This window comes from Sturnira hondurensis, unplaced genomic scaffold (assembly GCF_014824575.4).
Source record: "Sturnira hondurensis isolate 20B ecotype Veracruz unplaced genomic scaffold, ASM1482457v3 Scaffold0021354, whole genome shotgun sequence".
Lineage (NCBI taxonomy): Eukaryota > Metazoa > Chordata > Mammalia > Chiroptera > Phyllostomidae > Sturnira > Sturnira hondurensis.
This window is the reverse complement of record NW_028093985.1, coordinates 13,632,679-13,659,683: the sequence shown is the minus strand read 5'-3', so window position 1 is coordinate 13,659,683 and position 27,005 is coordinate 13,632,679. Positions and strand designations below refer to the sequence as shown.

At 36.6% G+C, this 27,005-nt stretch overlaps 1 protein-coding gene across 2 annotated transcripts in view; it reads left to right on the top strand.

Moving 5' to 3' along the window:
- Nucleotides 1-7,648: 7,648 nt before the first annotated feature.
- Nucleotides 7,649-27,005, top strand: part of MEF2C (myocyte enhancer factor 2C) — a 159,751-nt gene continuing 140,394 nt past the window's right edge. For both annotated transcript variants that reach the window (XM_037032006.1, XM_037032004.1), the window contains exons 1-2: nt 7,649-7,818; nt 23,543-23,629. The gene's annotated coding sequence lies outside the window, so the exon portion shown is untranslated. The remainder of the gene's footprint in view (nt 7,819-23,542; nt 23,630-27,005) is intronic.

Sequence of the window (27,005 nt, the reverse complement as noted above, 5' to 3'; positions counted from 1 at the left end):
GCAACTACGCATCTCTCAAACAGAAGCAGGACCTGACGGGGAAGTTTTAGGAGACAAAAGATGGCAGGGACTTGGGAATGGGAATGAGGTCTTCCTCCGTACACATACTCTGAAGCCCTCTTCTTTAACTTAGTATTAGTACAGTGTATTATTGCTGGCTATTTAGTTCTTTATATTCTCCATGAAGTTGCAAGATTTTTTAAAAGGAACACTTTATTTTGAAATAATTAGAAGTTCATGAGAAGGTTCAAAGAAATGTACTGTACTATGTACCCTTTCGTCAGTGTTCATATCTTGCATATCTACAATATCAAACCCAGGTCATTGATATTAGTCAATCACCCACAGAGATTACTCATATTTCAACAATTATACATGTACCTAGTCGAGTTTGTGTGCATGTAACTGTATGCAACTTCATCACGTGGGCAGTTTTGCAAAACCAGGACCACAATCAAGTCACTTAAGTGTATCATCATCACAAGACTCCCTAGTGCTACCCTTTCATGACAACCCCTGCCACCTCCCCTCCCCTCTCATCCAGCCAATCCCTAAACTGTCACCCATCTTTGCAATTATGTTATTTTATGAATGTTGTATAAGTGGATATAAGCAATAAGATATCCTGTTATGACAAACTTTTTTCACTCAGCATAATTTTCTTGAGGTTTATCCAGGTTATTGTCCATATCAGTAGTTCATCCCTCTTTATTTCTGAGTAGTATTCTGTACTATGGATTTATCACAGTCTGGGTATCACCATACTATGGGAATATTCATCCACTGACAGACATTTGGGTTTTTCCAGTTTGGGGTTGTTACAAACAAAGCAGTATGTGCACTCATGTACAAGTTTCAGCATGAAGATAAATTATAAGATTTTTAAGGGGACACTAGTGTCTTATTCATCACTCTACCACCAACACTTTATAAAGCACACAGTAGGTACTCAAAAATAGTTGTTGAAGGAAAGAATGAATGAACCATACAATTGCCTCTAAATGGCAGAAAATAAAAGAGGAGGGAAAATGTCAGCCAAGAGGTCCTGAAAGTGCTCTGGTGTTTTTAAGACGATAGTAGTGCTCAAAGGGGGACACACACAGACACACACGTGCACACTTCAATTGGAACATTTTTCCAGTTTGTTTGAAATATTGAGCTGCATATCAAGATGTTCAGATTAATAAGATATGAATGAAGTATTTTTAAGAAAAAATTAGGGAGACTCCCAAGTCTAACTAAGATAGACTAAAAGAGGCTGGATATATCCTCACTCCTAAAACAACAATAATAACAACAAAACTCTGACAAAACGCACGAAACAATTATTTTTAAGACATGGGCCATGAAGAACAGTAGTCCCTAAGAGATGAAAAGCTAAGGAGGTGAATCTCATTATTCCCTTGCTAACCGTTTTGAAGGTTTTCTGGCAGTGACACATATAGGGTATCTTAAGAGGCAGCATGAGACAGAGCTGACAGGATGGGAGAAGGTAGATACAGCTCCCGGAAGAGAGCACCTGTCAGACAGGTGCTGCACAGAGAAGGAGCTGAGATGGGCAGAGTCCCATTCAGGAATCTAGTAGAGTACTCATCTGGGCAAGTGTGTGAAGAAACTACATGAGAATGGGTATTCTTAACAAATAATTGGATGTGTTGATCAAAACCTGTTAACATCACAAAAAGTGAGTGCGCCAGTAGTCCTGCCCAGCCTTCTCCAAATAAATTTGGTCAAGTTCCTAGTCCTAATTATCAATTAACAGGAAAGACATTGGACAAAGGAAGTTATTAAACAAACCCACAGGAACACATCAGCCAATGTAAACCATGGAAATCTTGACATCACAAATAATCCAGTTTCCTCAATAAGAAAAATTAACAGAGGGGGAAACCTGTAGATTAAAAGGGCAGAGAAATATCAACCAGTTGCAATGAATGGATCTTGTTTGTATTCTGTTTCAAAGAGTAAAAAGTAATTATGAAAGTGTATGTGACAATTGGAAAAATATTAATACTCATTTTACATACTTGATAATACTAAGGAAACACTGACTTTTTAGATGCAACTCATTTTTCAGAAGGCGTTCATATTTTCAGTTAAAAAGCAACTCCTAATCTTTTAAAGAGACCTGTGCAAGGTTAAAGGGTGAAATAACGTCAGGTCTGGGATTGACTCTGAAATAATCTGGAGTGAAGTGTGAAGTGGAAACAATGAAGCAAAACTGCCCATGAGATGATAGTTATTGAAGGTGGGTGTAGTTGTATGTAAGTTCATTATATCATTCTCTCTGTGTTCAATATGTTTAAAATTCACATAATAAAACATAGATACATTTTAAAATACATAAATAAATACTTAATAAATCAGAGCAGTGGTCAAGTACTTAGAGGTTACAGTACATGTTTCTGAATGAAAACAATCTTTCAGGCATAGAGATATCAAAGGTGATATTTTAGGAGAACACTGAAGACTGTGATTTGTAGGATTCCCTTTATGAAGACCACATTCTCCCCAGATAAGTCACTGCTTTTTTAGGATAGACATTCTTCTCTGAAAATAGACCTGGCATCATACAAGTTGTTGACTACCTAATTGAAGACACCAAAAGATATAAAAGAACAAAAAACTGGGTCTATACGGTGGTTGTTATGTCCTCCTGTTCTTTTAATAAGGCTAGGTTTATGGAAAGTCTAATAGAGAATGTGGCTGCTATCCTGCCAACAGCCTTGCAATACAACTCATCCAAATCAATCTCGCCATTCCCACATTTCCTGTTTGTGTTTTTGCTCTCAACTCCACTCATGCTGTTTGGTATTTGACTTCTGAGTTGAGGGAGAGGAATTTTTGGAGATGTCCAGAATTTTTTTCAAGTCAAATAATTCACTAGAATGTATGTTTTATCTAAGATCTGATTGTTTTGCTATAATAGGGACACTCTGAATAGCTTGCCCAAGGTTCTGCCAAAAGAACTCTCCTCTCTCTTCTTTTTTTTAAAATTTGTTTATCTTTAGAGGGGAAGGGAAGGAGAGAGGGAAAGAAATATCAATGTATGGTTGCCTCTCATGTGTCCCCTGCTGGGAACTGGCCTGCAACCCAGGCATGTGCCCTGACTGGGAATCGAACTGGTATTCTTTGGTGTGCAGGCCTGTGCTCAATCCACTGAGCTATGCCAGCCAGCACTCTACTCTCTCTTCTTACCACATGAATGCTTACCACGTGAATGCTATCCATACAAAAGGATATGCCCAAATCCAGTAAATGAATTTCCTATGAAGATGAGCGTTGTATCTTGTAGGACACATGGACACAAGGTGGGGGCCAGAAATGGGAGAGAGGTGGGGAGCACTGGGCGGGGGGCAGGGCTGGGAATATAAGACAGAAAACTGTTCTTGAACAAGAATTAAATAAAAATTAAAATTAAAAAAAAAGAAACACCCACATGTGTAAGTGATTGGAGGAATATACATTGAAATATAAAATGGTGACATTTGTTTATTATTATGAATAATTTTAATTGTCATCTTTAGATGTTTTTCCTAAAATTTTGGTAGTAAATGTGTTACTATTATAATTAGAAAAAGTAATAAACATTATTAAAATATGTAAAAAATAAAAATAAAAATTAAAATTAAAAAATCCCCTCATTGTCTCTAGTTCGGTATACTACAAATAGCCAATAACTACAAAGTCAATTTTAAATTCTCAGCATATTTTAGGTAATTATTCTGTCAATAATATTAATGTACTAATAATAGTATTAAAATGATCATCATGCATCCTGATGTTCATTTTCACTAAATGACTGAAAAGGTCATGAGAGCAGATTTTAAACCTGATATGTGTTTTGAAAGTAGAGTTGACTTTGGAGAATCAAGGATAGTGAGTATTTTTGCAAGCTTGTTACCTCTTGGGAATCACTTCCAAGGATGTATTGCAGAGTTGCGATTGAACTTTTCAAAATATTTATCACCATAGTTAGAACTTTCTTTAGAGCATTTTCTTTTTAGACACAGTCTTGTGTATAATGCTCATTTGCTACCCTGGACCTATAAAACAATGTTATAATGCATTCCCATTAACAGTATTAAAAACATTCATTTCTGAGAAAAAGCTTTAAAGCAACTCCATTGTGATGATAACTCAAATATTAAAGTAAATATAAAATATGATAATGTATGACAGAATACCAACAGATGCAAAATTTTTTGCATGAGGGCATTTTGAATTTTGATGAAAGCAGAATACTAGTAGCGTAGACACAACTCACATGTGGCCTATGTAAATTTAAATTAATTAAATTTAAACAACGTTCAAAATTTTGTTTCTCCATTGCATTACCCACATTTCAAGTGCTCAATAGCTACATGTGGGTACCGGTTACCATTCTGGACAGTGAATATATAGAATGTGTCCATCATCACAGAAAATTCTATTGAATAACAATGGTCTTTGTTAAAGAGTCCACTACTGATGAATGGATGGCATATTTAATTCACTTTTTATCAAGTCATTTGCCTTTGATATAGGACGTTAAATTAGTCATATCAAATTTAAATACATTTTCTTAAAAAAACTCTATTCTAATGTAAATAGTTAAAAATGTGCCACAGTCACTGCAGTGTAGTTTTTCTTTTTTTTTCTCTCTCCCTACAAGGACAATGGAATTGCAAAAGATTCCATTTCCTCAAGATAGAGAATTATAACATTAGTCAGTCCTCCTCTTCAATTTGCATTTTCTTTCTTTATAAAGACCTATTCTAACCTTGCTCTGCTTCCAAGTTTATCCAGCAAAGGCCAAACCCTTATTTTGTGGCAAGGAATTCCTATTTTAGAGGAGAGTAGTTCAGGCCTCAAACTACACTCTTGTGAAATTTGTAACTAGCATTAAAAAAACTCACTTTCTTAGCCAGGTTCCCTTACCAGGTGAGGAAGCTCTTACATACTTCCAAAGTTCCAGCAAATTCCTTAGTCTAACACAACTTATCATCTCTCAATTCAGAAAGAACCATTTTTATAACACACATGAAAAGACAGAAACATAGAAATGCATAAACAATGCCACTTGACATCCTTATGTGAGGAAGTAGAATGTTCCGGCAGTTAGGAATTGAATGCGAGGGTCTGTCTAATTCAGCAGAGAAACTATGAGTGAAATTCTCTGTATCCTTTATGCTTAGAAAGGAATCACGTTGCAGAGGAAGAACAGAAATACAGGAGTAACTAAAGTAAATGAAAATGCTATGACAAACTCCCAAACCACAGGGCTAAAACAGTTGCACTGAAATACAACTCCTGAAAACCTTGACGAAAAGTAAAATGTCTGTACTTACAATGCTGGATAAACCATATAGCTGATCCAGATAAAAGAGAGAGAGAGAGAGAGAGAAATCTATAATTACATGAGTATACAGAGAACTTTTAGTACTTTAATAAAAATAAACAATTATGATTAATCATTTAGTATTGAAAGATTTGATTTTAAAAGTATATGATGCACCCTGGCTGGTGTAGCCCTGAGAATTAAGTGCTGGCCTGTGAACTGAAGGGTCTCCAATTTGGTTCCCACTTAGTGCCTGGATTGCAGGCCAGGTCCCCAGCTGGGGACATGTGAGAGGCAACCAATGGGTGTATCCCTCACACACTGATGTTTCTCTCCTTCTTTCTGCTCTCTCTAAAAATATATAAACAAAATCTTTTTAAAAAGTATATAATACAACGATTAAAATAATAAGCTCAGGTAAATACATACTTAAAAGAATATTCCAAGCATTTTAGAAATGAATCATTTTGCAGAACAGCATGATGTCTGGAAACTAAATTTCCACAGCAGATTCCATAGTTCAAAAAATTAATTACAGCCTTGATATTAGCTATGAAAATGTACATTACTTAGGGGGCAGACAAAAAAAAAAGAACACCCCAATTTCCCAAACTTTTCTGAAACAGATTTTGCACTTGGAAATTTTGCACTTGCTTTCAAGATTCTTTGCATTGTTTAAATTCATAACCTCATATCTTTGTTCAGTTGCACACCTTCTAAGCAAGTCTAAAATCCAATAAATTGCTATAAATGATTACCAATAAAATATTTTCCGAGTAATTTTTTCTTAACTTTTAAAATTTAAAGAGTTCTATTACAATTAGGTAACTACTTACTCCTGGCACAAGGTCTCTGAAACACTCTTTCTCAAACACTAATGGGCCTTGGAAAAATTTGAAACTCTCAATTCATTAAGACTTTGAGTAGCTGTTTTGTACCTAAGAATGAGCATTGATAGAGACATTGGAACCAAACACATAATTTTATGAAATATGATGAAAACATAAGGGTTTTGTTGTGATGCATGTAGCAATCAAGAACCTGTTTCTTTTTAGCTGGCTCCTAAAAATTACCCTCTGTATAATTATTAAATAAAAACAGTCACTTATTCAGTACTCAGCCAGCTTTTAAACTCTGAATAAGAGAAGTACACAGTGAGGGAGGTACTTACATGGTTTCCTTGGATACTGGATGATGCCATTCAGGTCTATGTTTTTATCTGAAAGTGGTGCCCTGCGGAGAATAAGGTTTGGTGAGTGGCTGTTTATATATAGTAAGTAAATAGGAACTTTGTTTATTTTACAAAGCATTTTTTATTCTGACCCAGATTTCTTTTTCTCATCACATCCAACCCTTGTAAACAACAATAATATGGTAGAACAGGTACTTTGTACAACTCTTTTGCATACCACTTAAGAACTTGTAATTATTAGAGAGAAGCTCAGAATCTTTTAGCTAACTAAGCACTTCACTCCTTGGGCAGCTTTAATACCTGGATACCGTATTTATGTCAGATGCATCAGTGAACACTGCTTGCCTCTTTACTTTCCTTCAAAATGAACTGCTCTCCATCAGTAAAGAAATTCATCTTTTAAAAAAATCACATAAATGATAAATGTCCTTACCTTAATGAAAGACTAAGAGAATGCCAGCTCTCGCCAGCTCCTAAACACCCGCGGACATTAGCTGCCATTTTAAATGTTGTAGTGGGTTCCTAGGTTCCCAATAGTTTAAGCGCTACAAGCATGCAATTTTGACACCCAGTCTCTCAGAACTACATGCTTTCTATTTTTGGTATTGTGATTAATCCTCTTATGTGATAAGTTTTAGCCTTCTAATATTTCTTTGGATCGAAAGGAACAAATGGCAACTAACTTTAATGCTTAACACAATTTAATAACCTGAAATGAAGGAAGTGTGTGGTATGTTTCCATTAACAAGTTTCCAGCCACAATTAATTGAACAAAAACTTGTCTTGTTCCAAGATTATTCTTGGAAAAATGTAATTTTGAAATCTGTATGAAATAAGGAAACTTGCTTTTTTACCATATGAAAGCAATCTCTATTTTTTAGGCATGATTTTTGGATAGACTTCTGATTTGATATTTTCCATTTGAACTAGCAGCCTGGGGGCTTGGAAGGGGGGAGGGGAGGGAAGCAGTTCTGTGTTCTTTTGCCAGCACTGACAAAGGTCTGGTTGTCAGTGATACCTTTACAGCTAAATTTACTCCAGAGTGACAGGAACAGGTGCACCTTGGCCTGCCAGACACTTGTGCACAGGGATCACGCATCTTACGGCTTGACGATCAAGGGGGGAAAGCCTGGGTCTTCATAGAAAAGGAGAGGAGGCAAACGCAGCCCAAACTGGGGGGTTTCTCTTCAAAGCCAGCTGGTCTGGCTTTATTCTACAGGAATTTTTTTACCTGTCAGAGTTTGGACAACAAAGCCCTCAGCAGGTGCTGACGGGTACAACTTCCTGGAGAAGCAGAAAGGCACTGGTGAGTTTCAATTGCCAAAATATATTTTTTAATCTCTAAAAGTTGATTTTGTTGTCCTAGAAGAGGCATTGCGGAGGTACCTACATTCAGATAGCTGATGAGACCACTGGAATCAGAGCCAACTCACTCAGCAGTGGGTTTGCCTAGTATAGCATGTGGAGCAGTTACTATTTGACAGTTTTTTTAAACTTTTTTTTAAAAAGCTTTTTTAAAGGAAATATTTTATATTTTTAATGTTGGTCTCTTTCATTAACTATCTTCAATATCTGAAAGATGAATTAATTATATGTATGATGTTAGACAATTTAAACAAATACATAACTATTATTTCATCTTTTTTTCCTAATTCTGCCATCATCTATTGTGAATAAAATGTTATTTTAAAAATAAATCTCCAAGTAAAAATGTGAAGTGGTACATGCTCTTTTTAAGCATTTCATGTGTTGGTATTTTTTATGTGTGCATGTGACAGGAATATGCACACATAAAAGTAGGGAGAATATTAAATTAATTTTATTTTAATACACTGTTTATAAACATGTATTGCACAGAATACTTTATAATTAAAAGTGGCAACATTTCTCATTACTTTAGAAAAAGTTTCTTTAGAAAAAATTCTTTGAAATAAATAACCAAGACAGTTCTAAAACATGTTTTTACGTCACTGATTTCCAAAATTAGTACATTTATATTGTTGGTATTTTTATTTTGTAAATTCAAAAGTTTAGGCAAAAATATTTTTTTATTTTCAGAATAGGATTTTAATTAATGCAAAACACAGAAAAATGAGAACACATGTTAGGACATATTTTTTAAAAGTTATTTTATTTCAATAACTCATTCTTTTAACTATGCTTCAAACATTTCTCTACAAATTGTTGTATTATAGCAAATTGAAAACATTTATTTAGGCAAGTAAGGAGCTCAAAGCTAGGAACTATACATAGTAAACATATGAAATCATTTTAATAACAAAAATTTCATATTCATAAGCAATATGAGCTAATGAATGTAAAAGACACACAGCATACATTGATCAAGAATGCTATAAATTATTATGCATAAAATCAATTTTCTGAGCTGTTGGGGGTAGAACTGGTGCTTAAGAAGAGAAAGGCCCACCAATATAAATTACTAACACTATGAGACAATTATTTTATTCTGATGATCCTATAGATAATTTTCAATCTACATGTTTAATGTAGTTGTATACTGAAAAAATTATAAGATTTGATTTTTTTAAATGATCAGTATATCAAAAACAAATTAAAATTCAATAATGACACAGATATAGCACAAGTTTATAAGTATCATACTCTTTTAGAATAACAATTGCTGATTAAAATTATGAAATATTTGTGATTTTAAAATTATCAGAAATGACCCACCTAATCAAAAAATCTATTTAAAAATATAAATTTGTCTATATTTAATGGACCCATATATTAAAAATTAAAGCCCAAACCTAATTTTCATTATAAATTATTATATGTAGAATATGGTTCAGAAAATTAAAGCATATTTTATTTTTAAACAGGAATATGTTGTGGTTTCAAAGAGCTATTTTGTGACCAATTTTTCTGCATTATATTGATTCTGACGCTTGAGTAACCACAGTTGCTAAATTTTTTAGAGAACTTCATTAGTCCTTTAAAGAGTAAATACGTCCTCCATGCACCTGATGATTTCTTTTCATTTATCCGATCAGCTAAATACTATATCCCTAAAGAATCAGAGCACTTGCTTTTAGAGATAACTAAATACAACTCAACTGAACATGCACTCTTCAGAGTCATGTTCAACTTCAGAATTACATTTTTATGTTTTTGTGTACATTACTATTTGTTATAATTATTATACAATTTGTAAGTCGCACCAAATAGAAGCAATAAAAACTTCTTCCAAATGATTTTTATGACATTTCTGTATTATTAAAGTGTGAATGAACCTACTAGGAACAATGTTAGATTTAGGCAAAAATTTTCTAAATAACTAAAATTTATTACTTTAACCACATCTTGAATTGTGGGCTTGACCTAAAATTCCAAGACATTTTCTTTTAATTATTGGAAGAAACTTTAATTAGTAGTTTCACATGCAGCGACATGTTTGTCTTTTTCTGATAAAACTTCAACTTTCATGTCACAAAAATACCTATGCCAACTCCATCAAAATATAAAAATGATTTATTGTAATAAGTCTTAGTCAGAAATTGTGGCTTAAAGTTGGAATAACTCATATGTGCCTTAAAAGGTTAATTTGAAAACATATGCATTTTAAGCACTATTTGCAATACATCTTCATATCTTAAGGCCAGCTTATTTATAATGGAGAAAAATAATTATTCCTCTGATTTATAAAAACATTTGAAAAACATTTTGTTCACCTTGTATATTCATGAAAACAATCTTGATTCTCCAGCGACTAACTTCAATAAATTACATTCTGAGTGTCAATCTATTTAATTTCAAGACAATGAAGTTTCCAGCTAAAATGATTCACTTATAAGTATATAAAGAAACAAAAATATTTTGGCAGCTTTATATGTATCTCCTCATTGACCAGACACCTGACTGACAGCTGTCAACTGTCCTTGGGCCAAATGTAACCCAGTAAAGATAAAAATTACATATTACTCATCCCTGTTCAAAGTACCTGGTGCCAGTAGGTTTACAAACAGGAATAACTAGACTGTAGATATAAAGAGGACTCATTTCAACCACTTACGATTCCTTCTGTGTTAGGAGATAAGTTAATCAACTTTTTTCCTCTTCCTTTTCTTATTTATCCCACTTCTCTTGATGTCCATATCTCACACCTAAAAGATTTAATTTCCTTACAAGCAATTCAGATGCATGTAGCAAGGTTATGGATGTGAAAAGTACCGGCAGCCAAGCGATGATGCCCACACGTGTCTTTCAGTCAAACCTTTTCTGCTGCTCACAAAACCTTTAACTTCTGGGAAAGTGCCTTTGAAGTCTGAACTGCTCTTTTTAAAGAAACTGAAACAGAAGCACAAGTATGAAACTTACCCAAAGTCACCAGTGTGAGGATGTCCATGCAGACTTGGGACTGTCTCACAATGTCATATCCATGATTTTTTTTCTATTAGGCGTTAAACATATGGACTACAAAAGAGAACATGGAAAATTAAAGTGAGTTATATTTCCTTGGAGAACTGTTTTCAGTCATCAAACTTAATACCTTCTTATAGAAATGCACAATTTTATCAGAGCATTTTCAAATGTCAGTTAAAAAGCACAAACACGTTAAAACATTTATGCTATATTATTTTCTGATTCTCTTATCATTTAGATTGATTTACAAACTGAAAATACTGATCGTGTATATAAAACAGCAGAAACTTCTAAAAAATCAGTGCCCATACATATGTCTAGAAGATGAATACAGAAAGCGAAAGTTGTGATTGAAAATTTTTTTAAATATTAGGGGATAATTAAAATACCAACTATACTAAAGCATAAGCATATGTAAAGTACTCAAGTGCAGAATATATTAAACAGTGCACATAACTGGCTTGACGACTAACTAGATTGTGTATGTGACTACCAAAGTTCTCTGGACCACAAAGACCTCATCAGTGTTTCCTAACAGCTCAGAAATTCTATGACTCAGTAACCCTGTATTAATATAAGTATCTTACATTTATTCAAATAATTCCTAGTTATATTAATAAATATTTTATATTGCTGTAACAGAATCTGTCGATAATGATATGCAACATACTGATTCAGTCAAGGTCATAAAAAAAAATTCAAACTAAATACTTAAGTCTCTTCTGGCCCTCCAGAGAAGAAACTGTTCAGGGGATATCTATCTTGTTCTGAATTTAAAAGAATTTATCTTAACCCTGGGCTTTGCAGCAGTATTTGCATTAAAACCCAGACACAAATTAATTTTTAAAAGTGGAGGGGCAGCTTAAAACATTGAAATAGGATAGGGAAGGAAATTGTAGCCTGGTTTCCCTGCGAAAGATTGGTCTAAAATAACCTCCAACCGTTCTATAGTACAATTTAGCCACTAAATTATACATCTAAATTTACAAATGTATTTGCTTATTCCGCTACATTTAGTACAAATCAGCATTCGTTTTTCATCGCAAACCATTTAACAATATGCAGTAACAGTATGCAAATCAATTGCAAGGAAAATAATGGATAAATACTATGCATTTCTAACAATCGTGAAAGACAGGGGTGTCATAACAAAATATGCAAAATCACAAGATTTTCAAAAAGATTCCATTGTCTCCCAGCATCTCAAAGGGATGTTTGTTAGTGAAAGTGAGTAAGCGGTCCCTTGTCAGCCTTTGAAAGATCATAAATGTTTCCTCTTTAGAGTTGAAGAGTGATGCCCATAGAGCAGCAAGGCAGAAGCAGCCCACTCTGAGCCGTGGTCTGTTTCACTGCTACAAAGCAGCAAACTGGAGTAATTTTGTGATTGGAAACAAGTCATGTAACTGCTGAGAGGCTATTGAATACATGAGACTCTGCTGGGCTACATGTAAATTTTGGAAAGGAAGTTTTGGTTATCCGATAAGAGGTGTATGGACACTAGAATATATCGGTGGCTTTCAGTCTGCAACAGCATGCCTGGCCCCTTCTCTCTTGCTATAAGTAGCCCACCCTATTGGCATTCCAAATAATTAAAACTAACAACAGTATTTAGCCCGTGAAATCAGTGGGCAAAACAAAATCACTCTGTAATACACTACCAACCAGCTGGCCATATTTTTCCCACTTGGGTACCCTGGTAACAAAACATGGAAGGTCTCACCTTCGAAATCATATTAACACACATAGCTCTGTAGGTCTAAGTTAATGCAAAGGACTTAATGGTCACTTAATGTTTTTAGTTTTATAACAGAAGAAAAAATTTTAACAACAAAAGAATTTTACCACACTCACTGCTGTAGTAAGCCAGTATAAGAATGCGTTTGTGTAAAGGAAAAATAAAGTTGTGATAAGAAACAGGAGCATTGGAGAATCCCTAATCTGGAGTGTTAAAAATATCTGGATCCAAGAGAGGCTAATGGCAACAGCTGAGTATGGAGAGAGGTGAAAAGGCTGGAGGTTGTAAATAATGCTGCAATGAGTATAGAGGTACTTGTATTCTTTTGAATTAGTGTTTCGGGTTTAGTGGATGAAACTACTATGGGACATTTACACAATGGAATACTACTCGGCCATTTTAAAAAAAGGGAACTAAACCAGTCAGACAAAGACAAATACCATATGCCTTCACTCATATGTGGAATGCAATGAACAAACTGAACTAACAAATAAAATAGAGACAGACTCACAGATAAAGAGCAGGATGACAGCTAAGGGAGTGGTTGGGGTGGTGGGTTTAAGCAAAAAGGAAAAAAGGACTCATGGACTTGGACAACAGTGTGGCGATTGCAGAGGCAGGGATAAATGGTAATGGAAAAATATGGTAAAAATATTTTTAAAAGGCTTGGAATATGGCACACCATGTTGCCTAGAATGCCCATGTTGTGAAGACCCTTTGTAATTGCTTGGCAGGCTGAGGTAATGACTGAGGCCATAACAAACACTTGCATTGACTGATGTCTCTTTAGTGGAAAGCCACATTCCTCAGAAGACCATGAGCAGTGCTAGTTCTTAAAGAATCTAAGCTCACAAGGAGCTGGCAGTCGCTGAAGCATGAACATGCCTGGGGGTCATCGACTGTAGAGGTACCTGGATCCGAAGCCCATTTTACAGGTTATCTATGATACCAGGATCCAAGGAACATAGCCCACCCAAGAACAGAGCTATCCCTCAGATAAGTAAGATTAAGAATTGTTCAGAAATTTAAGAGAATGATGTCCTCATATTGGTTAGTCAGTTTTCTAATTATAGGGGACAGCATATATGTGGCATGTCTCTGCTCATTTACAGTACGAACTAATACAGGCAAGGGTGAGAGTTCTATCATTCTCTGAAGAACTCTCATTCTTCATGTGTTGAAAAGTGTTCACAGACTCAAATTTACTAAATGTGAAGGCCTATGCAAATCTTATGCTTACTCTTACCCTAAGACAATGGCTTGCAAGCAAAGTGTATCTAGAAACACCCGGGGAACTAGTTGCAATGCATGTTCCTGAGAGGATGGGTCAGTGGTCCTGAGGTGGGGCCCAGGAATCTGCATAAACTTTAGAAACTCTGATAAACTCTCCTCTGCACCAGGCTGTGCTATCCTTGCAAGTCTTTTTACCTTTAAGAAGGTTGATTCTCTCCTACAATAACAAGAAAACTAGCACTTAAGTAGTCCATTTGTTGAAATTATTTTTATGTGGATAGGGGAATAATAAGGTTCACTCAATACTAGTTATAAGCCAAAAATTACTCCCAAGTACTACTTGCATTTCAGGCACTAAATAATATAGCTTGCAATATGAAAAGTGGTTTGAACTGACTCTTCAGGAATGTTGTAAAAAACAACATAGACAGTAGTTATGAAAGTCGATATACATACACATCCAAGTTTTAGAATACTCGATCACCACTGACCTAGAGAGTTCAAGAGTTTATAGACTAGCAATAATGTAAAGGAAACCACAGGCTTTATTCTCCTGTGTGCAAGTTATTTTGTGGCCATTGGCTGTACAAAATAGAATCTTACAGATTCATAAATTTGAGGTAAGAATGTGTAGATGGATAAACATAAATCCTTTGCAAGTAATAGATAAGCAACACAGCACATGTCTTATCAGCTGTGTGTTCATCATCATTGTAATCAAAGAGTGATTATAATGGTTAATAACAAAAATAATCACAGAAACTCTTCTATAACTGTATCATCTATGGTGTATATCAATTGTTTAGAAATAAGCTCCTTTGTTAGCAGTGTTTTATTTTGAAGTGATTCTGATAAATAGAAAAATATTATATCCTATGGTATGAAACAGAAAATGTAATTTCCAAAGCAGTGAAAAAGATTCTGATTAATTGTTGATAAGCAGTTGTTTGTGTATATGTGTGTGTAACTTAGTATACTCAGTTTGTAACTAAAAATAAAAAACTTACAACTAAAGATGGAGAAGAAAAGATGAGGGAGGGAAGGGAATAAAAAAATCAAGAAAATATAGGAGTAAATCCATTAATTAGATATTTAACTATTACTAAAGGGGGTGAGAAGGAACAAGAAACTCAAAATATTTCTTACCCCTTCTTAAGGAATATTCAAAATCTGTTACTTAGAACCATGTTTCTCCATTTTTGAATCTCTTCAGAGAGATAATTTTAATATAAAGTATATTCCATTTGATGTGGATACTCTGTATTTACAGGTTTAATGCTATACAAACTTGGGACATGTTTATGTGCCCATCTTTGCACATAGGAAGATGCTTTATCGGTGGTTGAACAGAGGAGATAAAGAGAGGAAAGTATTTTGTCCTCCAACTTTGAACTTCTACCCAGCTTTACCAAACTCTTCCCTTCATCTGGGAAGCAACACAAAGTGTCCTCATAGGGTGTTTATATCCCCTTCAAGATGTTTCTGGAGAAGTAATCACTAATTATACCTCGGGTGGCTTTGGGGGTGGGGACAACAGAGGGGGGTGCACACAGAATGAGACTAAGTGACAACACATAGTAGCTATGGCACAAGGGACATGCAGCAACATGTGTGCCTCCTATACAAAGAGGAAATAAACTACAATGACAAGTACTAAAGTGTACACTATTTTTAAAAATACAAGGAGACATATTTTCAAGGAGCATCATGATATTTTGCTGATAGAGAGCTCATCTTCCAATTTCAGACTCTACAAAAACAGTAATATCTCCTTTTTAAGTAAGAGCCAGGCTTCCCATGGGCTTGAACCCAGGGCTTACCTATTTGCTGGCCAATGGAGTGACTGCAGTTGGCGAGGGACCAGAGACAGGCTGAAAGACTCCTCCCCAAAGCGTCTCCTGACCAACACAGCAGGGAATTTGTGGAATTTGTGTAGCCATGGATATTCCTTTGGATTTGAACTTTTTTCAGAAAACTTTTGAATAGAAGTTCATTTGAAGGAATAACATGTTACTACGTGTCATGAAGCAAGCTGTTGGAGCTGTTGGCTCCTCTGATAGGACCTAGTGCAGGAGAATTCTAAAATATGAAGAGGCTGCTGGGGAATGGAAGGACCTTGCAAATCACATCAGTGAAAGGCTGCGAGGAGGCAGAGCCCCTCAAGGAAGAGTTGTTATTGACGTTAGAAACTGCTGCTGGATGAGGAGAGCATGCCCTAGAACAAAGAGGACGAGCTGGAGGCGAGGCTAGGGGAGTTGGTGACACAGAAACCAGCTGCAGCAAGCTTACAGTTTTGCCTATGCCACGCAGATCATATCAATTTAAAAGGAATTAAAAACTCAGAGTTAATAGGAAGCCGCTAAGTCTACATACTTCCGCTAAGGCTCCTTAAATTTTTGTGTGAGATTATGTAATCAATAAGCAATTTAGGAGATGTCTGATATAACTAAAAAATAAAATATTTTAGCTTTATTCTGGGCAAATGAATATCAAATTATTTTCATAAGTCTGATAACAATCAAATATAAATACAAAAAAGTTTTTTAAATGATATTTTATGGGCAAGGATATTACACTGACAAGGATCATGTAAATTGACCATCCTAAGATGTAAGACTTCTTGGTATTATATATATATATATATACCACAAATATGTTTTGTGTTTATATCAAATATAAAATGTTCTTTTACAAAACAAAAGCTTCTTTGAATCATGTAAACTGATGGAAAGGAAGCCATCTAAACTATTGTCAGATAACTGAGACATTGAGATATTCTTCAGGAAAATGGGATAGTCCTTATAAATGCGATAGTACAACAATAGCTAACATTTACTGAGTTTTTTCTACATGCCCAGAACTAAGTGGCTATGGAAGTACAATTTCTTGTCCTCCTCTCACTAAAATTACCATCCTGGGTAGCTACTGCCACTTAACTCATTTTACAGTGAGGACATTTAGGAAATTAAGGTCAAATTGTTATTGAGTGTCTGAGTCTGGATTCTAAACCAGGGTCTCTGATTTACCCTGCCGTGCCTATCGTACATTCTCTGCAAAGGTATTTCCCACAATATTCATTCATGGTGTTTAACTTTTAATTAGTGAAACGGATATTTTAGAAAATTATCAGACCTTTTGAAAGTGTTACTCAACAAACTGTCCCGTTACAGGCTACACATTCTTATCAGAGATACCCTTGAAATTCCCCTCTGGTATCTGCAATTAGCGTCAGTGTATAAACCAGATACCCAATAATCTGCCGATTTGTACGAATGTTGTAGCTGTTATCAAGCATTTGCTCACTACATTTGATCTGGATTTAGTTTCACCAACAAATTCACCCTTAATGATGAAGATTTGCCAACAATAAGACTGGTCTTAAGACTGCACGGCAAATTAAAAAAGATGTGACTTATGCAAAGACAACATTACTGAAATATCAAGCAAATAACTTCCTAAAGTTTCTACCTTAAAGAAGATAACATACATTTAAACAGTTATTTCTGAAATATCGATCGTATCTTGTGCAGCTCACATCATCCCTGTAAGTGAGCAAAGTCTGTGAGTACAAGGAAGCGGTATAGATAGCATCACAGCTAAGGGCATCTGCTGGAAACCTGTTGCTGTGGCCTTCATCTCACATTTAGGAGCAATGTAATCCAGGACAGGTAATATCACCTCTCTGAGGCTTAGTTTTTAAAGTCAGTAAAATGGGGAGAACAGTAGTGCCCATCTGAAAGGTTGTTGTCTCAAGAAGAAGAAATAAAGTTTATAAGGCAGTTAATAAAACGCAATTAAATTAATTAAAGCAGTTAATACAACAGGACAAGTGAGTGGCCATTAAATGTTAAGTACTTTGAACCTATTTCTATCAACTCACATTTTAAAATGATAGTATTATTTTCCGCATATAGTACAAGTATCACTGCATTACAGATATGAATGTTATTGATAAAGAAATATGTAACTGCAAATTTAATTTTTAAAATCATCTACAGGATATTAGACTTCTTTGGCTTGGGTTTTTGACTCAGTGAACTGTATACACTGGTTAAAAAATAGTTTTAATCACTGATTTAAGTCTAACAGTCTTATTACATGCTACTTTTAATTTTCACCATATTCCAAAATAATTTAGAGACTTCATTTCAAATAATAAAAATTAATTCTCTCTATTCATAGTAAATTAGAATATGGGTATAATTATGTGTTGCGATCATATAAATCTATGCATGATCTTGCCTTCTTGAAAAATAAAAATGTTGTATTCTTTTGTTTTAACATTTTACATTATAAATAAAACATTTAAAAATTATTGTGTAAATTTTCAGCTAAGTTAAATACCATCATTTGGAAAATAACCTACTGATAGAGAGGAACAAGGTACATTTTGCAGTGTGGAGGCTTTATTATCTCCTTTCTAGACTCTTTTTATCTTATTTTGGTATTCTTAATGGGGAGAGTTAGCATGAATACCAGATATAGGAATCATATACATTCCAAGTGAGACTTTATTAAAACCAAAAATGAAAAATGTCTGCACCTTCTGTCTTCCCAAAAGCAGCCAACAGTCCCTAGGCCTAGCTGTAATGTTGATGCATCCAGTAGGTAACTACATCTAGGTCCCTCTCCCACAGAATGCTCTGTTAGGCAATCATTCCACGGGCTGCCGCTTCCCAGAAGGCCACTGCCCAGCACTGTTGCCATAGATGGCCATCAGACATTTGCAATGACATCAGGAGATAATCTGAGCAGACTCTGCCCTAAAGAATTCAAGTTAGCAAGAGACTGAAGATATCAATGTCTTCCTGGCTCACAACAACATTCCAAAAGTCAACCAGGGTGAAAAGAGGATGAACTTGGAGTTTCCAGGGCCTTTTCAATGACCAGCAGCTAAAGAGTACAAGGGGGCATCTCTCAAGAATCAATAAGAAAGAGAGAGAGAGAGAAAGCCAGGCTGAAAGTATTCAGGAGGCACCATGCCTGTGAAAGGGAACTGAGACAATCTCTACCCATTAAAACAGGGAATTGTAGTATTGAAGAGATCCCTACCTCTTAAAGGTGGAACTCAAGAACAGTTCTCATCCTGAATCAATTCCCAATCCTTCTTCAACAACCCAGTTCTTCAACTTTTCTGTTGTGACAGCTCCAGGATGGGTAAATATGGGACTTAATGATACAGAAGAAGAATTTCTTTGCTGGAGAATAAGAATGGCCAACTTTTACTGCAGTTGACCAATTTCACAGCCCTGTGCCTACACTGAGTAACTGGTTTAATCCTCATAAAAAAGGCTTAAGGGTAGTACTTTATGTTCCAAGTTTTACGTAGTTGAGGAAACTAAAGCAAAGGAAAGTAACTTATGCACAATCAGAGTTTGGGGCCACATACCACTTCCTATGCAAACCAACCTTTTCAGCAGTTAGCCATGGAGAGACTGAGGTCTTCTGGCACATCTGTGAGCACTTGGAGAATTAAAAGATTTTCTCTCAGGTTATTAGATTTCAGGGGGAATGGGAAGAAGCCTTTCTACTTTGAACCACATGGAATTGTAAATTAATAAGAGAAATAAAGACAATAATTCAAATATGCTTCAGCTCAGGGGAAATCAAGCTTTAAAATCCATTTTACTTTTGCTATTTTAAAATTATTTATTATTCATGAGTTCTCCTATCCCAATACTTAAAGGTCGTTCATCAAAGGGTTAACATAAAACCTCATTGCCATAATGACCAGAATTAATACCAAAAATTTCACCCCCAAATAATAAGAAGAAATATAGGGGATAATCATTGCAAAAACCAATCACTCAGACAAGCAAAACATTGAAGTTAGAAAGTGAATGTTTTGTCTCTAAATCTTTATGATGCATTCCATTACCTTTTATGTCTCAGATAGTATGATATATAATTAAGATTTGTTCATGTTATTAACATTTTTGGTCAAATTTCACCCTAGCAATATCATTCATAGATATAATCTGTGTATCTAATAATATCTTCATAGAATTTGAAGATTATGCCTTGCTAACAATTCTCACCTTATATCATACCTTTCTTCCCTGACCTTAACAGTGCTTTCTAGCTCTTACTTTAAAAGAGTAATTCCAGAATTTTTTTAAGTAAGCATGGTGTTATCCCAACTGGTCTCGTCGTTAACAAGGCATCATGTGAATCTATGACATCACACATAATACACTTTTAGCTTGAGAGACATTGGTATTCCAAATGGAATTTCTTCTTAGAAGAATGGTAAGAAGTATTTTCTCTTGTAAATGAGTATTTCTGTCTAAAATCTTAGGCCACATCATCTTTCTGTAGAGTTCATTTGTCTAGAGAACCGCAGGCAAGGTGCCCTAGTCTAGCACAAAACATACTAGACCCTGTCAGGTGACTTTATCATATTTCCAAATTTACAACCTTATTTAGGGGCATAGCTAACTGCTCTGGGCCACAATCACCTTCCTTGTAAAAAATCAGGTGCTTGTGTAGTGTTCCCTAGTATCTCTTTTGGCAAGAAAATACTGAAATTCTGACTTTAAAACTTTTCACACTAGTGCCAAGAAATGCAAATTCCGAAGTGTCTGGCTGGTGTCATAAAGCAGGTTATTCACTTAAAATTCTACAGCAGCTCACTCCAATGGAACTTTATGCAAAGATAGAAAAACTGTCAACATTGCTGTCAAATAAGGTAGCCACTAGCCGCCCTTGGCTACTGAGTACTTGAAATGTGACTAGTGCAATTGAGACACTGAATTTTAAATTTTGTTTAATTTTAATTGATTTAAACTTTAAAAGCGACATATGGTTACTTTGTACAATTGGTAGCAGCTTATAGCTTTAAGAACATGGCAATTGTGAACACTTGACACCTTTGATTTATTCATCAGAGTACTCCAGAACACGTTCAGAGCGCTGATCTTTCCACTACGCTTGGACCCTTAGTGCTGCTGTTCTACACACAGGTGAAAGAACAGCACGGACTGCGATGGCATTTTTGCAAAAGATCCGTGGCTGTGTTCTCACGTGCTAAAAAATAAAGGAGGCTGGAAGGCGAAGGGAAGTTGAGGGGGTGGGGCTCTCCCTAGCATGTATTTTCTCGATGAGTTTGTGGCCTTTCCCTAGCCAAAGCGCTCACAAACCCACCAAGGAAGCTTAACTGTTGGCTGTTAGGGGTTTTGTTGTTGTTGTTGTTGTTGTTGTTTTAAATAATCCTGAAGACCCTAAGAGCTTGGGCTATAATACCCAGCTCCGGGACCCCGCCCTTTCCTATTGGCCAGTCTGGTGAAAAACGAGGCAGGCTGGTGTGGGGCAGGGGGGCAGCTGGACCTGCGGGTGCCAGTCTCCTCGTCCCAGGCTCGAAAAACGCTAGGAGCACTTCGAGAAGCTTGTGCTGCTCTCAGCGGCCCGCGTGCCAGCGCTTTGTGCACAGTGTGTGGGTGTTCATTGCGTGCGTGGCTCCGCGCTCATCTCCAGCTCTTCAGAGTCCTCTTCCGCTAGTCTAAAGAGAATATCCCCAAGATCACCAAACCAGACCAGTAGGGCAACTCCCCTGACACTGACACCGCCCGTTTCCAAAGCCGAAACCTCACCATTACGCCCTCCTCCATTCCCCAGAACCCACCACGCGGCCTCTCCACCAAACAGCCGGCGGCTTCCCCCTCAAGCTGAGAAATCGCCCCTCTAGACACAACCTGCCACCTCCGCCGCCAAGAGGCACCTCCCTTCCGCGCGCCCAGGCCCAGCAGGCCCCCAGGAGGGCTCCAAACCCGCCTGCCCCTCGCCCGCAGAGCGCGCACGTGGCCCACTCACCCCCTACTAGCTGCCTGAGAACTCTGAAAGCACTCCCTGGAGGGAGGGAGCCTCCGCCCATCAACTCCCTCTGCCAGGGGAAAAGTAGGAGGAAGGGGGGAGGAAAGCAGAGCCGGGCAGGGCAGGACGTAGTATGAAGGTACCGACAGCGGCTTTGAGGGGAGGACCCGTAATAACTGGGTGGCATTGTGGCTGTTGTGTCTCCGCTGAACGCCCAGCAAGCACGGCTTCACTTTCCACAAAAATCATATGGAGGGATTGTTGCTGCCTGCAATCAATAACTTAGGGGAATGAGCTGCTGAAACCAGAGGCTTCCCCCGTCTGGGTATTTAAGGGGCCGTCGGGACTGAGTCCTCCGCTTTCCAAACAAAGAAGTGGGCACCAAAACGCAAGAGGAGTGTTTTAACCCCCACCCGATCCCGGTAAAGATCTTTAAAAAATAAAGGGCACACACAGACAGAGGTATCTAGAAGAAATAGAAGTGGAAGTGTGAAAATCCATTCTTTGAATTGAAGGTTCCTGTGATATTTCAAGAAATGGGATGGAATCAATGTTGCGATGAACATTGAACAATATTGTAGGTAAAGTCCACTAAATTTAGCCGTGCGTATGGCTACTTTTTAATCGCCACACATTCACAAGCAAAGTATTGATCAAACCTTATTTGGGCACACTGACCTGGGAGAAGGAAGAAATGTATCATAATTTGTGGTGGCATTTTTAAAAACCTTAACATATCTCTCAGATACTGTTTCATGAAGATTGCGTTTCTGTAATGTGAAAAGACCCTGGCAGATGTGTATAATGATCCCAACTTAATAGACTGTAAAACCAAGCAGATTCAGGGAAAAGGGAATTCACCAGGACACGTGGTACCGACTACCAGTCACCAAGTTGAGACTAACTCACTGCGGGTCTGAGCCTAAAAGAATAAACTCAGCTAACAGTCCTGAAATAAAAGTGGTCCACGTTCTTCATTTGTCCTTGACTTTGAAACGACTTAAAAATAAAAATAAATCTTAGGATGTCAAACCAAATACAGAAATTTCATAAATCTTAATGACTTAAGTTGAAAAGTCTTCTTGCTAATAACAAATGAGAGGATGGATATTGACATCATGGTCTGGTATGTCTGAAGGTTGGGAGGACTGGACCCATTCTGAAGGCAAGGAAAAGTTCATTTCTGTTCTCAAAGTCATAGACTGCTAGTCCCATACAGATGAGGACACAGGGGCATTTGTCTGTGCTCATGCACTTAAACAGTGCTTGGAAGGATAAGGTACTTTTGGTAATAGAATTCATAAAAGGTACTGAATCTACATCACTAATCCCAAAGTGTTGAAAACCGGCCTTTAGGCAACATACAAACTAAGCCCATTCAGCAACTTCATTTGCAACTTTAATATCCCAATTTGACAAATTTTGTTAGTTTTGGATAACATGAGATTGGCTATCTTCCTTGCTCTTTATTAGATATAAAATTAAAGTTACAAAAATTGTAGGATCTCTAGATAGAAAAGATATGATTACACCTTGGCTTGCAATAACAAATCCTTTGTATGTTGCAGATTCTCAAACATAAGCGGTTCATATGGTATATACTGTGTATGTGATAAAGCTGGACCTGAAGAATTCTTGAACTTTAGATAGCTGGCACTATTTATGTTAACGGTTATATGTATTACCACAATTTGATGATAACTTTATTTCCTTTATATTCAATACACATTCATTTGGTTTAATACTAGAATTAACATTAATGCTCCTCAGATTAGAAGTTTTAGAAATAAATTTATTCAAGTGTACTTTAACATCAGCATTTTTTTAACATTTATAAACTGTACACCTTGTTGTACGCACATATTTTCAGGTGCCAAAGAAGAGTTACAAACTGTGAAGTAACTTCTATGAAGAGATGAAGTGAAGAATGGAAGGCAAATGACTGTATGTGCATGTGGTGAGTGCTTAATATTTATTACATCACCTCCCACACAGTTAACTCCTAAAGGTAAAACTGCCAAACTCTTTGTCACTAGGTATCTGTGGTATTGACATGGACAAAAATGATAAAAGTTATAAAACCATTATATTCTTTATATGATAAGCATTTTGTGTAAAGCTCACGTTGCCTTTCAAGGCCTATCTTTGCAAGTCCCTTTTACAATTAGTCAATTGCAGGAAAACTTATTCATGTCTTCTTTCCCTATTAAAAAAATAACATTTTTAATGCTATTGGAATTTGTATCTTACTATTTTTCACATTTTCCTGCACTCCTCCCACGTGGAACTACAGGGTCTGTGTTGCAAGTATGCTGTACAGTTGAATACTATACATACTAGTGTACCATATAGTGGAACAGTCTTGAGAGGTAGATTAATCTGTAGCCTTCCTTCATCTTAGAGTGGGTTTCTGTGGCAACAATCCAGCTTACTTTAAAGTAATTTTTGTAAAGCTCACTTCAAGAGCTACACCCAGTGTGGGCCAAGCTTGAAAGCAGGCAGACCCAGTGCATGAGGTTTTAGTAGACTGCTGATTCAGTGCAGGGAAGCAGTGAAGAGAGGAGGACGGAGTAAATTGGTACGCAACCCTGAACAGAAATTAGACATCAGCTTTCCCTAGACTATAAATCCTGAGGATCGTGCTCCCTGGAAGTTCTGTGGCACTTTTAATATGTTCATAAATAATTCTTTTGTGGGAAAGCCAAGTTAATATTTATTTACATGTATAAGAAAACATGATAATTATCTAATGAAGGAAATATTTGGTGACTGGGGGAGAGAGCTGGTTTAAATAGTGCATCAGTCCCAGATATCATCTTCTCTTAAGGGAGTGTCATTTTTTACTTAACAGTATAGGCCCTGAGCTTCTGATTGGCTTTAAAGGGTGTAAGAATTTTCTACTTTGCAATCGTAGAACTGAAATAGACTGGAAAATTCATTTAATGCATAAGCAAACTGAGATCAGAAAAAGCAAAACAAAACACATTCAAGGCACCAATCTTGAACCAGAGAATCCAGGCTTCCTAATACCTAGTACTAGCTTCTTCATACACCGGAAATTATTCTGATCTTATCCGGGGTATCATTAGGTGGCAAGGATGATTTTTTTAAGCCTTGAAATATTTAAAGAAGAATATAAAGCACATTTTGGATTAACCACTTTGTAGATTACCAATGAATAATTTTAAATCCCAGGTGATTCTGTTGTGTATTTCTTTACAACCTTTTTGTTCTGCTTCAATCATAAAAGTTCATGGGAAAGAAACTAAGGCTAATATTAACTTAGGGTCACACATAATTAAGAAGCTAAATCTTCTGAGGGGAATATCTTGTATTTTAGAAGGCCAGTTGAAACACATTCCAGATCCAAATTATTTTCAAATTGTCCACAGTGTGAAGTTATATGTACTTTTGAATGCTTGTACTATCACTGATAATTATAGGTTTTTTAAAATGTTTATTGTGAAATGATCCTTAAATGATAAAAGGAAAGATAGTTTCTTTTTGAAAGAAAACAATATAAAACTGACGTATTCTGTGATAAAAACTCTCTACGATCCATCATAAATAGTATGGTTGAAAGTCATGAATTGCCTATGTCTATTTGCTCATGTAAAATAGAATCTTAAGGGTTTATTATATTAATTTCAGGCATTATTGCAATAAGCTTAGCTGTTTCTGCAAATGGCTTGTCAGGACGTTTGTGAATCTGGAAAAAAATCATTTTTACCATCGTATAAAGACATATCGTAGTATTCAAAATGTCAATGCACCTTTCAACTTTTGGATTTTTTAGAAGTTGTAGGTGTACCTTAAGTGAAAACCTAACACAGATTACCTCTGCCATATTATTAAAATGAATTCATGGTACTAGCAAACTCAGTAGATAAAAAACAAACAAGCAAGCATATACTGTAGATACCAATTTGAAAGAAATGATACTATCTCAGATGTTTCTTGCTTTGTGGCAGTTCGCCATGCTTTCCTATAATAAAAGCAAGAGTTTCATCTTAGCTATGCTGATAGTGATGAGCCAGAAGCCTGAAGTATTCAGATCTAGTTGTACTTGCCTGTAAAATCAACCTTCTCCTTTCAAGTAAAGCCTTGGGGCACAGGCTTAAATGTTGAACCTCCTCTTCTGAGAAAAGCTACTCACATCAAATAGCCTCAACAATGAAGGAGGAGGCTTTCTGAATCACACTGCCCTCCCACATTAAAATAGTCTAGAGGCACAGGACAGGATTTAAGAGGAAATGCAACTAGTCATTGGGTTAAATACACAGTGCTGAAAGGAATTTTTAAAGTGAGGAAATAACTTTAATTAGCTAGATAGTTCAGTATACTCCTATTGTCTACACTTGAATAGTCCATGTCTTTATTTTCTCTTCTTTTAAAATGTTTTAATTTGAAACATTTTACATAACCCGTAGTAATACAGCATGCAATCTTGTCTTTTCATGGTTTGTGTATGGGTTGCTGTACTTTATCTTTGGTTTTATTGGGCGTGGTGTAATTGGCTATGGAAGGGAGGTACCCGATCCCTAGTAACGTTTCCTAAATCTTTAATATTAACTTATTTTTTAAACTTGAACGTAAGTAGTATCTTCCTTATCAGTCTCGGTTTCTGCTTCCTGTGCAGCTGAAACTCTTCAGGATAAGTGAAGTCATCAGCTATCGGATAAGGAAGCTTAATGCATTTGGGAAGTTGGTTTGGTTTACATGTGAATGCCCTGGATAAAATCCAATAAGGTGTGGAAGAGAGAGAGAGTGGGAGAAGGGAGGGGAAATATCTGAGGAAGCTGCCGCCGTGGTAAATATTTCCAAACTGATTAGAAAGTTCATGGCCCCTCGATGAGGTCGAGATTTCAAACGTAGCCATTATTTCATTATTTTGTACATTAGTAACACTTGGGAAGCATTTAGGCTAACTTTCTAGCCAGCCCTCCAACCTCTCAGGGCCGAAAACCGCGTGTGCTGGGCATGCAGGAAAAGCGCGCTGGAATCGAGTGCTGCAGACCTCCTGGACAGTGGCTTCAACGCGTAAGTAACACAGGAGCGCTCGGACGGTGGAAGAATGAAGTGGTTAACGCGTCACCAAACCGGGGAAAAGGCACCGGAGCAGCTATTAGGGTGGCGCTCCTATTGGTCAGAGGAAAGATCCCGATTTTAGAAGGACTTTCCTGCTGGCTGGCTCACAGCGTCCCCGGGGAGCGAGCGCGCAGCAGCCACGGGTGACTTGGTTTTCTGAGAGTCCTAGGCGCCCCCAGGCAGTGAGCAGGGATCCGCTGCTCGCGGTGTTGTCTTCATTTCGTGCAATAAAGAATTGTCATTAG